General features: G+C 39.0%; 2 protein-coding genes across 8 annotated transcripts in view; both read left to right on the forward strand.

The window, feature by feature from the left end:
• PLEKHH2 (pleckstrin homology, MyTH4 and FERM domain containing H2) overlaps positions 1 to 15,517 on the forward strand; it is a 524,875-nt gene that overhangs the window by 475,212 nt on the left and 34,146 nt on the right. The window lies entirely within an intron of this gene.
• The window catches only part of PPM1B (protein phosphatase, Mg2+/Mn2+ dependent 1B), a 94,361-nt gene that overhangs the window by 8,725 nt on the left and 70,119 nt on the right, over positions 1 to 15,517 (forward strand). The window lies entirely within an intron of this gene.

A 15,517-nucleotide genomic window follows, 5' to 3' on the forward strand; every position in this document is an offset into this window, starting at 1 on the left:
TGCTGTTCAGTTTTTATTTAGTACATAGTGTCTGCTAGCGTTAGATACTTTGGGGGACAAAGATTATCAGTCTGCCATGTGTGGGATGAGGAAGGGAGTAATCGTGTATATGAATTGTCATACATGGTAAAAAGTAAAGATGCTATAAAGGAACTATAAGTGTATTTTATTGGAAGGATTGATGCTGAAGCTGAAACTCCAATACTTTGGCCACCTGATGCGAAGAAGTGACTCACTGGAAAAGACCCTGATGCTGGGAAAGATTGAAGGTGGGAGGAGAAGGGGATGACAGAGGATGAGATGGTTGGATGGCATCACCGACTCAATGGATGTGAGTTTGAGTAAACTCCAGGAGTTGGTGATGGACAGGGAGGCCTGGTGTGCTGCAGTCCATGGGGTCGCAAAGAGTCGGACACGACTGAGCGACTGAACTGAACTGAAGCATACTTTATATATTAAGAATCCTTATAAAATGTACAAAAAATCAAACGGCAGTATAATTAGATTGTCTTACCTTGTAATTTGCTTTGTTCTCACTTTTAGAAATCAGATGCTTAAAAGGAAAAGCATCAGGGTTGTGAACTTCAGGAAAGTTTACGACCTTAAGAACTTTTACTTAAACTTAAGACTAATATTTGTGGAGGATATCGATGAAAAAATAAATATATAATCCCATCGCATTTTGGCCTTTGTATTATGAAAATTTTTAATCCTATGGAATATTGTTAACAGTACACTGAGTTCCCATGTGAAAGTGAAAGTTGTTCAGTCGTGTCCGACTCTTTTCAACCCCATGGGACTGTAACCTGCCAGGCTCCTCTGTCCATGGAATTCTCCAGGCAAGAATACTGGAGTGGGTAGCCATTCCCTTTTCCAGGGGATCTTCCCAACCCAGGGATCAAACCCGGGTCTCCCGCACTGCAGGTGGTTTCTTTACTGTCTGAGCCACCAGAGAAGCCCCCATATACCACCACCTAAATTCAGTGGTATTTTATATTTTTGCCATATTTGCTTCATCCATAATCTTGTTGAACCATTTGAAAATATATTAGAAACATCATGTCATTTCACCCCTAAATACTTAAGTATGAATCTCCAAAAAATGACATTTCCTTTATACTTAAAATACTTATATCATGCATAGTATAGTTATCTAATTCCTAGAAGTCATGTAATCCTCAATCATAATGTCTTCTATAGGTTTTTTCCTTTCCATACCAAGGTTTAGTGAAGGATCTTGCATTACATTGCATTTGCTGTTGTATCTCAATTCTCTCTTAAATTTAAGCACTAGTTTTAAAAAATGAGTTTCTGAAGAGACCAATTATTTTGTAAAATGTCCTGTATTCAGAATTTCTCTGATTAACTTCACTGAAGACTGTTAAATTCAGGTGAAGCATTTGTCCATGATACTTCCTTCATAGGTGACGCTGCTTCGTGTTACATCACATCAGGAGGTATTACAGAATGACTGGTTGCACTATTTGTGGTGCTGTTTCATGGCTGGGTTAAGGTGGTGATTGTTCAATGTCTCCCTGGACAAGAAACATTTTCTCTTTTGAGATTACTGGGTAATTCATGGCATATTTTGTTACTACGGAAATCTTTCTCCTTCAGACTTTGACTTAATGGGTTTATTGATATCTTTTTAAAAGATAGATCTGGACAGGAGTTATCAAACCATAGCTTACTGGCCACATTTGATCTGCTGCCTGATTCCATAAATAAAGTTTTATTGGAACACAGCCATGCTCATTTGTTTACATACTGTTTCACTGCTTTCCCACTACAGCGGCAGAGTTAAGTAGCGGTGACACAAACCATATGGCCCTGCGGAGCTCCAGATATGTACTGTTTGTGCTTTATAGAATAAGTTTGCTGACCCCCCCCCCCCCCACCGGTTTGTATTCTCCTTTTTCTCATCATATTTTTAGTAGTGGTATAAAACTGGTGTTTATGTGTTGCCTCTCCTGTGTCCTGATGTATTATTCAAGGTATAATTGCTTTTCACATGGTTGAAATTGTGAAGTTTTGCTTATGTCCCCCCAAAGCATAAAATATATCTGGTTATAGTCCTATACATAGTGTATAAAATCACACGTTAAAAAACGAATATTTCAGACATAAAAAGAATAAAGAACCCCAAAGTACCCACTGTGCAGCTTTAGTTTAGGATGTAGAACATTACTGATACAGTTGAAGCCCTTCTGTAGTCTTCCTGGATACCATCCTTTCTTTCCCACTGTCTTGAATGTTGTGCCTTCTGTTGCATATACAATCTCCATGTATATATATGTATCTGTGTGTAACATATAGAACTGTCTTAAGAGATTTTGTAGTTTCTGTACATAATTATATATGGAATGTCTTTTTATACAATTAACCTTTTTTAACTTAACATTTCTGCAGAGTTCTTCCTTGTTGATCTATTCCTCTTTTTAAATAGTGTTGCATTGTATCCCATTGTGTAATTTTGTTTCTTTTTTTAAAAAATATATTTATTTATTTTAATTGGAGCCTAATTACTTTACGATATTGTATTGGTTTTGCCATACATCAACATGAATCCGCCACGGGTATACACGTGTTCCCCAGCCTGAACCCCCCTCCCACCTCCCTCTGCATACCATCCCTTTGGGTCATCCCAGTGCACCAGCCCCAAGCATCCTATATCATGCATCAAACCTGGACTGGTGATTCATTTCTTATATGATATTTTACATGTTTCAGTGCCATTCTCCCAAATCATCCCACCCTCTCCCTCTCCCACAGAGTTCAAAAGACTGTTCTATACATCTGTGTCTCTTTTGCTGTCTCACATACAGGGTTATCATTACCATCTCTCTAAATTCCATATATATACATTAGTATACTGTATTGGTGTTTTTCTTTTTGGCTTACTTCACTCTGTATAACGGAAAAGGCATTGGCAACCCACTCCAGCACTCTTGCCTGGAAAATCCCATGGACAGAGGAGCCTGGTAGGCTGCAGTCCATGGGGTCGCTAAGAGTCAGATACGACTGAGCGTCTTCACTTTCAATTTTCACTTTCATGCATTGGAGAAGGAAATGTCAACCCACTCCAGTGTTCTTGCCTGGAGAATCCCAGGGATGGGGGAGCCTGGTGGGCTGACGTCTGTGGGGTCGCACAGAGTCAGACACAACTGAAGCGACTTAGCTGCAGCAGCAGCACTTTGTATAAAAGGTTCCAGTTTCATCTACCTCATTAGAACTGATTCAAATGTATTTCTTTTTAATGGCTGAGTAATACTCCATTGTGTATATGTACCATAGCTTTCTTATCCATTCATCTTCTGATGGACATCTAGGTTGTTTCCATGTCCTGGCTATTATAAACAGTGCTGTGATGAACATTGGGGTACATGTGTCTCTTTAAATTCTAGTTTCCTCGGTGTGTATTACCATAAGGCAGCTGCCTTAAGCCCTGCTGCTGCTGCTGCTAAGGGTCATAAGGCAGCTCTATTTCCACTTTTTTAAGGAATCTCCATACTGTTCTCCATAGTGGCTGTACTAGTTTGCATTCCCACCAACAGTGTAAGAGGGTTCCCTTTTCTCCACACCCTCCCCAGCATTTATTGCTTGTAGACTTTTGGATAGCAGCCATTCTGACTGGCGTGAAATGGTACCTCATTGTGGTTTTGATTTTCATTTCTCTCATAATGAGTGATGTTGAGCATCTTTTCATGTTTTTGTTAGCCATCTGTATGTCTTCTTTGGAGAAATGTCTGTTTAGTTCTTTGGCCCATTTTTTGATTGGGTCGTTTATTTTTCTGGAATTGAGCTGCAGGATTTGCTTGTATATTTTTGAGATTAGTTGTTTGTCAGTTGCTTCATTTGCTATTATTTTCTCCCATTCTGAAGGCTTTCTTTTCACCTTGCTTATAGTTTCCTTTGTTGTGCAGAAGCTTTTAATTTTAATTAGGTCCCATTTGTTTATTTTTGCTTTTATTTCCAATATTCTGGGAGGTGGGTCATAGAGGATCCTGCCTGTTGTGTGATTATAACACATTTGTCTAATGTCTTCCGATGAACATTTGGGATTACTTTGCATATATATACAATTGTGCTGAAACATAAATTACATCTTTTTATATATGTGTGTTAAAGTTTCTCTAGAACACAAAGTTAGGAGTATAATTGCTAAATTGTAGGTTATTCTTGTCTTATAACCTACCTAGATAATTCCAAAATTCTCTCCAAAGTGACTGTACCAATTTATACTCTGGCCAGTGGTATATAAAACTATTGTTTCTGTTACTCAGAGAAGGTGATGGCACCCCACTCCAGTACTCTTGCTTGGAAAATCCCATGGATGGAGAAGCCTGGTAGGCTGCAGTCCATGGGGTCGCTAAGAGTTGGACACGACTGAGCGACTTCACTTTCACTTTTCACTTTCCTGGATTGGAGAAGGAAATGGCAACCCACTCCAGTGTTCTTGCCTGGAGAATCCCAGGGACGGGGGAGCCTGATGGGCTGCCATCTATGGGGTTGCACAGAGTCGGACACGACTGAAGCGACTTAGCAGCAGCAGCAGCAGGGCTTCCTTGGTGGCTCAGCTGGTGAAGAATATGCCTGTAACTCAGGAGACCTGGGTTCGATCCCTGGGTTGGGAAGATCCCCTGGAGAAGGGAAACGCTACCTACTCCAGTATTCTGGCCTGGAGAATTCCATGGACTGTAATGGGGTCACAAAGAGTCGGACATGACTGAGCGACTTTCACTTCACTTCGTGTCAATATCAGTGCTGTCTTATGTAAATATAATGTTGGTCATACATGTAACTTAAAATTTTCTAGTCATTACATTAACAAAAAAGGTGAAGTCAATTTTAGTAATGTATTTTATTTAATCATTATATAAAAAATACCATTTCAGTATATAAACAATAAAATTAATGAGATTTTTGCATTCTCTTTTCTATTAAATCATCAAAATGTGGCATGTATTTTATATTTAACAGCAAGTCTCAATTTGGGTTAGCCATACTTCAGATTCTTACTAGTCATCAGTGGTTAGTAGCTGTTAGCACAGCTCTGTATCGTTGTCTCCATTCAGTACTAAGAATCCCCCCCCCCCATATTTCATTGTAACTTTAATTTTGTATTTTGTGTTATTTGTGAGGGTGAACATTCTCATGTTTATTGGCCATTTAAATTACTCCTTTTGTGTATTTACTGTTTTCCTTTGCCCTATTTTCTATTTTCCTCATTTTTTTCTTAATGACAAAATTTTATAGGTGTAAATATGGGCATACTTTGCCACTAGAATGCTGGTTTGTCAATTGTGTTTTAAGAGTTTTTACAGATTAATAGATAAGTGTCTCTATAAATGACACATTAAACATTTTAACCTAAAGCTGGTTTTAAAATGACTCCAAAAATATTTGGATTGAAGTGAACTATTTGAACTCTTATCAAGTGGTGCTAGTGTTAAAGAACCCACCTGCCAATGTGGGAGATATAAAAGATGCAAGTTTGATCCCTGGGTTGGGAAGATCCTTTGGAGGAGGGCATGGCTACCCACTCCAGTATTCTTGCCTGGAGAATCCCAGGGACAGTGGAGTCTGACCGGCTACATACAGTCCATGGGGTCGCAAAGAGTCGGACATGACTGAGTGACTAACACCTTATATGGAACACCAAAAGTAAATTTGCTGAAAATCCAGAACTGCTTTTACTTAATAAATGCTCCAGTAGATGACAGGGTTAGTCAGTCTTTTGATATAATATTTTTTTTGAATGTTAGAATTGCTACCTTGGAATCTTTTCTTACAGGAGTATCTTTTAATGCATTTTTTACTCAACCCCTGTTAGTTGCCAGGGTCACAAGTTAGGATGTGAGAAGAGGTAAGAAAGGCAAAAATGGTAAAAGGAATATGGATGATTGTATAACAATGGTGAGATGGTGGGATAAGGGTTGGAGAAGGCATCAAGGAAGTATTATTTCATAGTTACCCCGAATGATCTGGTTATCTTAGTTAAAGAAGGTAGGGCAAATTGACCTTGAGGTAGGAGTAAGCATGATGTACTTGGTCTGTGTAAGTCCACAGCAGGCAGATTAGAGAAGGTTCCAGACTGGATATTTCATACTTAATTTTAGTCGGGGAGTGGGAAGCAAATATATTTTCGGGGGACAGTTAAGGTATGTTTTAAGGAAATCAACTTGGTAGTAATATGGAAAGTGGATGGAAGGAAGGGGAAATTGAAGTCAGGGAGACCAATCAGGAAGCTGTGAGATAATCCAGAGAACAGGTTATATTAAAGGCTTAAGATTGATTGGAGGGTAAGTGATACACTTAAATGGTAAATGTGGTGGGTTGTGGTGTTGAAGTAGTTGGATTTATATAAATGGTTTATAGTTTCTGAAAGTGAAGTGAAAGTGAAGTCGCTCAGTCATGTCCGACTCTTATCGACCCCATGGACTGCAGCCCACCAGGCTCCTCTGTTCATGGGATTTTCCAGGCGAGAGCACTGGAGTGGGTGCCATTGCCATTATAGTTTCTAGCCCCAGTTAATAAAAGGATTACAAATAGATTAACAGGTAGTTAGTACAGATAGTAGTTTGGGATTTGAGGGTGTTTTGGTGGCAGAGATGAAGATTTTGGTTATGTTTGAAGAAATACGTACAAACATATTTTAATGATTAAAATCTGCACTAAAATGCGCCTGAGAAGTCAACCTACGGGTGATAGCTGAAGCAGTGAGATTGGATCAGAGGACAGATACTGTGTTTTGGGTTGAAGGCTACTTAATGTTTTGGGGGGCCCAATTCCCTCTTGAATTTAGGAAGCTGAAGGAAAAAGAATGAACATGAATCGTTGTGTTTTGAATTTGAGTGTTTTCAGAGTCAGCAGAAGTGTCAAGAGTTTCAGGAAGGGAGGCATTTTCAGTAGCGTGACGTGTCACAAAGTAGCTTATCTTGCGAAGCCTCCTTTTTAGGACCAGTCGTTGTTCAGTCGCCCAGTCGTGTCCAACTCTTTGTGATCCCATGAACTTCTGTATGCCAGGCCTCCCTGTCCCTCCTCATCTCCTAAAGTTTGTCCAGGTTCACATCCATTGCGTCAGTGATGCCATCTAACCATCTCAACTTCTGATGCCCTCTTCTCCCTCTGCCTTCAATCTTTCCCAGCATCAGGGACATTTCCAGTTTGTCAGCTATTCATATCAGATGACCAAAATACTGGAGTTTCAGCTTCAGCATAAGTCCTTCCTATGAGTATTCAGGGTTGATTTCCCTTAAGATTGACTGGTTTGATTTCCTTGCTGTCCAAGGGACTCCCAGGAGTCTTCTCCAGCACCACAGTTTGAAGGCATCAATTCTTCAGCACTCTCCCTTCTTTACAGTCCAGCGCTCTCAACCTTACATGACCACTGGGAAGACCATAGCCTTGACTTACACAGACCTTTGTCGGCAGAGTAGTGTCTCTGCTTTTCAACACACTGTCTAGGTTTGTCATAGCTTTCCTGCCAAGCAAACGTCCTCTGAGTTCATGGTTGCGGTCACCATCCACAGAGATTTTAGAGCCCAAGAATAGGAAATCTGTCACTACTTCTATCTTTTCCCCCTCTATTTGCCGTGAAGTAATGGGGCCTAATGCCATGATCTTACTTTTTTTTTTTTTTTTTTAGTATTTAGTATTAAGCCAGCTCTTTCAGTCTCCTCCTTCACCTTCATCAAGAGGCTCTTTAGTTCCTCTTGGTTTTCTGCCTTTAGAGTGGTATCCACATATCTGAGGTTGTTGATGTTTCTCCAGCCTGTCTTGATTCCAGCTTGTAACTCATCCAGCCTGGCATTTCTCATTATGCACTCAGCATATAGATTAAACAGACAGAGTGACAGCAGACAGCTCTGTCGTACTCCTTTCTCAATCTGGAATCTCTATACAGGGTTCTTAGGAGACAGGCAAGATGGTTTGGTATTCCCATCTCTTTAAGAGCTTTCCAGTTTATTAGGACCAGACTGTTGTATGTATGAACTAGTAAGTCTTTTAAGCGGGAGCTGATTCTACCAAGCAAAAACATCAGTGTTTGAGTTGTTTTTGCCAGGAATATTATGTGAAACATTCTAGATAAGTTATTCATAATCTAACCATGCTCCAGGGTAAAGTAAATTCACTTTGGTGGATATTAGGACTATGACTGTACTTCTATTTCACCTGAATAACTTCTCATAAATAGATCACTAAAAGGATTATATAATCAAACCTACAAATGAAAATTTCTCCAAAAACTTCTTGAAACCTTTGCTGTCTGCTTTTTTTTCTTCTTCTACTTTTATAGCCTGAAATCATTTATTTAGGATAGAGGAGAAGACAGAGAACAACTGGAAGTTAAATCACATAGCCCTGAACTTACTTTATTGTCATTGCTAATTGAAAGACCTTTGGAATTAGGAAGAGCAGTTATGTTATTCCTGAGCTGCTTTGCTAAAGTTAGGAAAAGTCATTTCTGTCAGTATGTTTGAAGTCAGTCATGGAGTAAAAAGAACAAGTATAAAATCGTGACAAAGTCCAAGCTACCTTTAGCCCTTGTTTCATTATTCAGGTAGTCAAATACAGGTAGGACATGAGCTACGTCTGATTTTAGCAACATGAGCTGAAAATTATAGTCTTAGGGTCCAAAGGGAAAATGCTTTTACCTTATAATATCAAGCTTTTAATGGACATATGCAGGTACCTGATAGTGTGTTCTTTATACTGGCCTAAACTACTTTCTTTGGGCTTTGCCTCAGCCTTTTTTCAAGTCTGTTAGGGCTGAAAATTTTCAAAAGCCAAGGAAGCAATAAAAAGAAACAAACTAATGATAACCACAACATGGATGGATCTGTGAAACATGCTAAGTGGAAGAGGCCAGATGCAAAGGAGTATGTACTATGATTTTGTGTACATGAAATTTTAGAAAAGGCAAAAGTACGCTGACAGCAGATGAGTGTTTGCCTAAGTCTAGAGGTGATGGGGAGATTATTCTCAAAGGGGCACAGAGGAACTTTTTGGTGAGTTAAAAATGTTCTGTATCTTTATTGTGTGTAGTGGTGGTTACTCAAGTGTATACGTTTGTCGCAGGTCATCAAACTGGATACGTAAAATGGGTACATTTTATTATACCTAAAACAGCAGCAGCCAGAGGTCTTCAGCATCAGGGATAAGTTGGCCAACAGAATGGAACTTTATGGATTGGACTTTAATCCCAGATTTTCATAGTGAAGTGACCTTGACCTGCTTTTTGACAGTAAAGCTAACACTGATGTTACCTCTTCATGTGTGCTGACAGGGAGTTACTCATATGAGAAGGTAATTCAGATAAATGCAGTGGTTGTTACTACATCAGAAATATAAGTAAATATGTGTGTATACATATCAACTGAAATGTTCTGATAATATCTAGTTTATTAAAAAATTTTTTTCTGGTTTACTGGTTTCAGAAGTCATTGAAAGGATTTCAGAAATGAAAAAAGCATTTAAAGAATATTTAAATAGTATAGTTCAGCCTAGTTGGAAAAACTTGAGACTTCAGTATATTAGGGCAATCATTCTCTTATATCAGATAGTTTCTCATGTCAATTTATAGATTATTAATCTGGATATAAACTATACTTTTTTTATTTGAATATATCTGATTTTATTTATGTGCTAGATTGCTTATGGTAGACTAAAGTATGATTTGTGGATTGTGATGGTAATAATAGCTAATACTTTTAAAGCACTTACTTTATACCAGGGACTGACCATGCAGTTAACCTGCACTACCTCATTCAGTTACTGCAGCTGCTCTGTGGTACAGGTGCTTTTATTACTCTTCATCTGTTAGATGAATACATCACGGCTCTGAGGAAATTAAATAATTAGGTCAGGGTGGCACAGAAAGTGGTTGAGCTGGCATTTGAATTTGTTTACTTTGTGTTAACGCCCATACTGTTTTTTTTTTTTTTTTTTTAATGTAAACTCTTGAGAGGGAGAGTGATGATTTAACAGAGAGGGCATAACTGCAGATGCTCTGACCTATAATTGTACCTTTGATAACAAAGAATCTGGCATTTCTAGCTTTGGGGAACCCGTCATGGCAGGCAGTACTTCATGAATCTGGTCATGATGGCCATTGGGAATGAGGTTTCTGTCATTCCTAAGGACTTTGATGAAACTGTTTGGCTATTTGCCTTCAGGAAACCTTTTCACATATTACTTTTCCTCATCCTCACATGCTTATGTCATTGTCTTAAATCAGGTTCTCCTGGAAGGCCTCATGGGAACAATATTTTGTGAGTTCTGTGTGTTCATGCAGGTTTGTCTATACTCTTCTGTACTTGAAAATTAGTTTTGCTGTATATAAAATCCATGAGAAACATTTTCTTTCTTTGCATATCTGAAAATATCACTGTTTTCTGGCATAGAACATTGCTATCAAAGTTTGATGACAATCTGACATAGCTGGACTGTATATTCTTCACAGTTCAGATGCATGTGTGGTCTAATTTTTAGAGGACACTATACATATTCAGAAAATGAAGATCATGGCATCCGGTCCCATCACTTCATAGGATATAGATGGGGAAACAGTGGAAACAGGGTCAGACTTTATTTTTCTGGGCTCCAAAATCACTGCAGACGGTGACTGCAGCCATGAAATTAAAAGACTCTTACTCTTTGGAAGGAAAGTTATGACCAACCTAGATAGCATATTCAAAAGCAGAGACATTACTTTGCCAACAAAGGTCCGTCTAGTCAAGGTTATGGTTTTTCCACTGGTCATGTATGGATGCGAGAGTTGGACTGTGAAGAAAGCTGAGCACCAAAGAATTGATGGTTTTGAACTGTGGTGTTGGAGAAGACTCTTGAGAGTCCCTTGGACTGCAAGGAGATCCAACCAGTCCATTCTAAAGGAGATCAGCCCTGGGTGTTCTTTGGAAGGAATGATGCTAAAGCTGAAACTCCAGTACTTTGGCCACCTCATGTGAAGAGTTGACTCATTGGAAAAGACTCTGATGCTGGGAGGGATTGGGGGCGGGAGGAAAAGGGGACGACACACCATGAGATAGCTGGATGGCATCACCGACTCGATGGACGTGAGTCTGAGTGAACTCCGGGAGTTGGTGATGGACAGGGAGGCCTGGCGTGCTGCGATTCATGGGGTCGCAAAGAGTCGGACACGACTGAGTGAACTGAACTTATACATATCCAGAGGATTGGGAAAATCCCCTGGAGGAGGGCATGGCAACCCACTCCAGTATTCTTGCCTGAGTATTCTTGCTCCTTATTGACAGAGGAGCCTGGCAGGCTATAGTCTGTAGGGTCACGTAGAGTTGGACATGACTGAAGCGACTTAGCACAGCAGCACATAGGTATCCAAACAGTGATGGGTTTTTGTTGTCTCATTAAATTGGCAGCTAAAGTGAAATGCCACTGTCAACAAAGCGTTTGCATTTTTTTACCTACTTTTTCTTTATTGAAGGACTGTGGAAAGGACTAAGAACTGGTTCTGTTGCCCTAAATTTGACATCTCTCTGCTTTTGAGTTTGAACAAGAAAATATGTTATTCTTATATATGATGAACTTCACTTATCATATATTAATTTCACAAAATCTGACTTACTGAATTATTTTCATAATCTAATATAAAGCTGTAGTTTCCAAATTTGGGGGAATTCTTAAAACTGCCCAGCATGGTCTCATAATGACATCTCTTTATTACTGGAGCTGTGTGTGGTCAAGGCTAGTTGGTCCTTAGTCATGTGTGACTCTTTGTGATCCCATAACGGACTGTAGCCCGCCAGGCTTCTCTGTCCATGGGATTTCCCAAGAATAGTGGAGTGGGTTGCCATTTCTTACTCTGAGGGATCTTCCCGACCCATGGATTGAACCCATGTCTCCTTCATTGGCAGGTGGATTCTTTACCACTGAGCCACCTGGGAAGCCCCAATGCCTAGTTACCCAGCTGTTATTTTAAAAACTGTTAAAAGTATCAATTTAACAGCTACTCAGACCCTTTTGAACTTTCCATATCATTTTTTATAAGAATCTTAAATGCCATCTATATAACAATTCACCAAAGTTCATTTGGAAGCAGGGACAACTTTGAATTTAGTTATAAAAGTATTAAAAATTGGAAGGAAGGATAAGGAATAAGAAACAAATGTTGTCTTTAGTGAATGAGAAAAACGTTCTTCCTTTGCTTCTTATTCAGACACTAGTATTTAGGATTTGATGCTGATATTTCTGAAAGATAATGCCTTTTAAGGCTCTGGATTGGTATTAGTACTGTTTGACTGTTCATGCCTCATTTCAAGCATGAGGGATTTTATTACTACTGTCATTAACTTTAGTGAGGTATTCTAGTAAAAAGTAGTCATTGTGTCTGACAGTAGGTTGGTAGTGAAGAATATCTGGCTACATCTTAGAAACATTTCTTGATAACCCATAGAGAATACTGAATATAGAAAGAGACACTGTTCAATGTATTTCATGTGCTTGATAACTTCTGTTACACTCAGAGGGTAGGTATTATCCCCTGCATTTTATAGAAACTGAGGCAGAGTTAAGGTTAAGTTGGTGATGGACAGGGAGGCCTGGTGTGCTGCGATTCATGGGGTCTCAAGAATTGGACACGACTGAGCGACTGAACTGAACTGAACTTGACCAAGATAACCTGTTTTGTAGGAAATAAGTGGAAATCCAGACAGCTTGGCTCTAGGTCCTTGCTTTTAACTGCAAGTAAATAGAACCATGAATTATATTGAGGAAGAATACATTATATTAAGAGGTAATAGCTGAGAATTTTCCAGACTTGATGAAACTGGATTATTTCAGAAAGGTTATCAGTTCTCAATCTCAAAGTAGTATTTAATTTAAATAAAGTTTAGAGTGCTTAGTCAGTGATCTAGGTCTATAGTGTACAGCATAAAGTTAATCAACTTGTATGCTGTTTCTGCTGCTTTTTGTCCTATTGAATTACAGATTTTTAGTCTTGTGGCTGGTGCTGCTGCTAAGTCATGTCAGTCTTGTCCAACTCTGCGCAACCCCACAGACGGCAGCCCTACAGGCTCCTCTGTCCACGGGATTCTCCAGGCAAGAATACTGGAGTGGCTAATTTAAACATAACTTTGGTTAGTCAGTTCAGTCGCTTAGTTGTGACTCTTTGAGACTCCATGGACTATAGCATGCCAGGCTTCCCTGTCCATCCCCATCCATCTGTCCATCCCCATCCATCCATCCCCTGTCCATCTCCTGGAGCTTGCTCAAACTTGGGACTGTCGAGTCGGTGATGCCATCCAACTGTGTCCTCCTCTTGTTGTCCTCTTCTCCTCCCACCTTCAATCTTTCCCAGCATCAGGGTCTTTTCCAGTGAATCAGTTTTTCGCATCAGGTGGCCAAAGTATTGGAGCTTCAGCATCAGTCCTCTCAGTGAATAATCAAGACTGATTTCCTTTAGAAATGACTGGATGATCTCCTTGCAGTCCAAGAGTCTTCTCCAACACCACAGTTCAAAAACATCAGCTTTCTTTATAGTCCAACTCACATCCATACATGACTACTGGAAAAACCATAGCTTTGACTAGATGGACCTTTGTTGGCAAAGTAATGTCTCTGCTTTTTAATATGCTGTCTAGGTTGGTCATAGCTTTTCTTCCAAGGAGCAAGTGTCTTAATTTCATGGCTTCAGTCACCACCTGCAGTGATATTGGAGCCCATAAAAATAAAGTCACTGTTTCCATTGTTGCCCCACCTATTTGCCATGAAGTGATGAGACCAGATGCCATGACTTAATTTTCTGAATGTTGACCTTTAAGCTAACTTTTTTACTCTCCTCTTTCCCTTTCATCAAGAGGCTCTTTAGTTCTTCATCACCTTCTGCCATAAAGGTGGTGTCATTTGCGTATCTGAGGTTATTGATGTTTCTCCCAGCAGTCTTGATTCCAGCTTGTGCTTCGTCCAGCCCGGCATTTCGCATGATGTATTCTGCATATAAGTTAAATAAAGAGGGTGACAATATACAGCCTTGATGTACTCCTTTCCCGATTTGGAAGCAGTCTATTGTTCCATGTCTGGTTCTAACTTGCTTCTTGACTTGCATACAGGTATCTCAGAAGGCAAATAAGGTGGTCTGGTATTCCCATCTCTTTTTAAGAATTTTCCACAGTTTGTTGTGATCCACACAGGCAAAGGCTTTGTTGTAGTCAATAAAGCAGAAGTAGGTGTTTTTCTGGAACTCTTTTCCTTTTTCAATGACTCAATGGATGTTGGCAATTTGATCTTTGGTTCTTCTGCCTTTCCTGAATCCAGCTTGAACATCTGGAAGTTCACGGTTCACGTACTGTTGAAACCTGGATTGGAGAATTTTGAGCATTACTTTGCTAGCATGTGAGATGAGTGCAATTGTGCGGTAGTTCGAACATTCTTTGGCATTGCCTTTCTTTGGGACTGGAATGAAAACTTACCTTTTCCAGTTCTGTTGCCACTGCTGAGTTTTCCAAATTTGCTGGCATATGGAGAGCAGCACTTTTAACACTATCATCTTTTAAGATTTGAAGTAGCTCAACTGCAATTCCATCACCTCCACTAGCTTTGTTCGTAGTGATGCTTCCTAAGGCCCACTTGATTTCGCACTCCAGGATGTCTGGCTCTAGGTGAGTGATCACACCATCGTGGTTATCTGGGTCGTGAAGATCTTTTTTGTATAGTTCTTCTGTGTATTCTTGCCACCTCTTCTTAATTATCTTCTGCTTCTGTTAGGTTCATTTCTGTCCTTTATTGTGCCCATCTTTGCATGAAATGTTCCTTGATATCTCTAATTTTCTTAACTTAAACATAACTTGCCAGTATGCTATTATGAATACTATAATTATAATTACTATTTGTTATAAGCAAGTATGTTTCCATTAGGTTTTTTTTTTTTTGCCTTAGATTTCTTCATTTTTAAATGTCATTATTACCTTATAACTGACTTTTTAAATTCAGAGAAATATGTTTCATATTTTATAGTGGAAAGCAGAAAAGGTAAATTTCAGTTTATTTTGGTGATTTATTAAGTGAGTAGTCTATCAGCTCAGTAAGGGTACTTTTATACTTAATAGTTTTAAAAAATCAAAGTAGTAAGTTAAAAAAAAATTATATAGTAGGCTTGTAACAAAGAAAATCCTGCTTTACAGAAACAGCATTTTTGATAGTCTGTGGGTTCTTCTGGTAATTACTTCCATTATCTTTAACTAAAATGTTTATACAACTATTTAGTGATTTGTGTTTTAGTTAGGTAGTATTATTTGATTTTTGCTGTGGAACTTGAAAGGAATTTTCTGTCATGTAGTTTTGATGATGAAACGTCCCATGCCATCTGGATTCTTGTTTTTATGTAGATGACTGACTTAACCCTATTTTTACCCCCAAAAGCTTAAAAAAACAATTAAAAAAATTTTTTTTAAATCGTGGTTAAAAAACAGAAGTTACCATTTTAACCCTTTAAAAATGTACAGTAATGACAAGTATCCTAATTATTTTGAAATAGATCTCT

Source organism: Bos javanicus, chromosome 11 (genome assembly GCF_032452875.1).
Source record: "Bos javanicus breed banteng chromosome 11, ARS-OSU_banteng_1.0, whole genome shotgun sequence".
NCBI classification, from domain to species: Eukaryota; Metazoa; Chordata; class Mammalia; order Artiodactyla; family Bovidae; genus Bos; species Bos javanicus.